This window comes from Octopus bimaculoides, chromosome 1 (assembly GCF_001194135.2).
Source record: "Octopus bimaculoides isolate UCB-OBI-ISO-001 chromosome 1, ASM119413v2, whole genome shotgun sequence".
Classification (NCBI taxonomy): Eukaryota; Metazoa; Mollusca; class Cephalopoda; order Octopoda; family Octopodidae; genus Octopus; species Octopus bimaculoides.
In genome coordinates, this window is record NC_068981.1 from 41,391,095 (window position 1) to 41,391,875 (window position 781).

The 781-nt window shown below is 40.6% G+C and overlaps 1 protein-coding gene across 3 annotated transcripts in view; it reads right to left on the reverse strand.

Moving 5' to 3' along the window:
- Positions 1-781, reverse strand: part of LOC106878941 (N-fatty-acyl-amino acid synthase/hydrolase PM20D1.2) — a 41,724-nt gene that overhangs the window by 30,717 nt on the left and 10,226 nt on the right. The window lies entirely within an intron of this gene.

Here is a 781-nt window from a genome sequence, read left to right on the forward strand (position 1 = left end):
TATATATATATATATATATATATATGTATGTGTGTGTGTGTATATGTTTGTGTGTCTGTGTTTGTCCCCACAACATCACTTGACAACTGATGCTGGTGTGTTTACATCTTCGTAATCTAGCGGTTCGGCAAAAGAGACCGATAGAATAAGTACTAGGCTTACAAAGAATAAGTCCTGGGGTTGACTTGCTCGACTAAAGGCGGTGCTCCAGCATGGCCGCAGTCAAATGACTGAAACAAGAGTAAAAAAAAAAGATACTATAATAATATTATAATAAATTCGTAGCATCCCCCAATCCACTGCCAAAAAAAGAAACCTTCATTACATATTCTTACTTGATAAAATAATGCACAAATTTACAACGCATAATGAAGAAGACAGCAGTGTAGTGGCATGTGTGTTTTTTAAAGGTTTTAATTACATCAGAAGGAGAAAGTTTTGGGCTTAACAAAGCGACTTTGTTAGGTGTCTGAATCATCGACTCACCTGATCAGCAACATAATAATTTTATTTGTCATAAATTCATCATCATCGTTTAACGTCCGCTTTCCATGCTAGCATGGGTTGGACGATTTGACTGAGGACTGGTGAAACCGGATGGCAACACCAGGCTCCAATCTGATTTGGCAGAGTTTCTACAGCTGGATGCCCTTCCTAACGCCAACCACTCAGAGAATGTAGTGGGTGCTTTTACGTGTCACCCACACAAAGGCCAGTCAGGCGGTACTGGCAGCGGCCATGCTCAGAATGGTGTATTTTATGTGTCACCCGCACAAGAGCC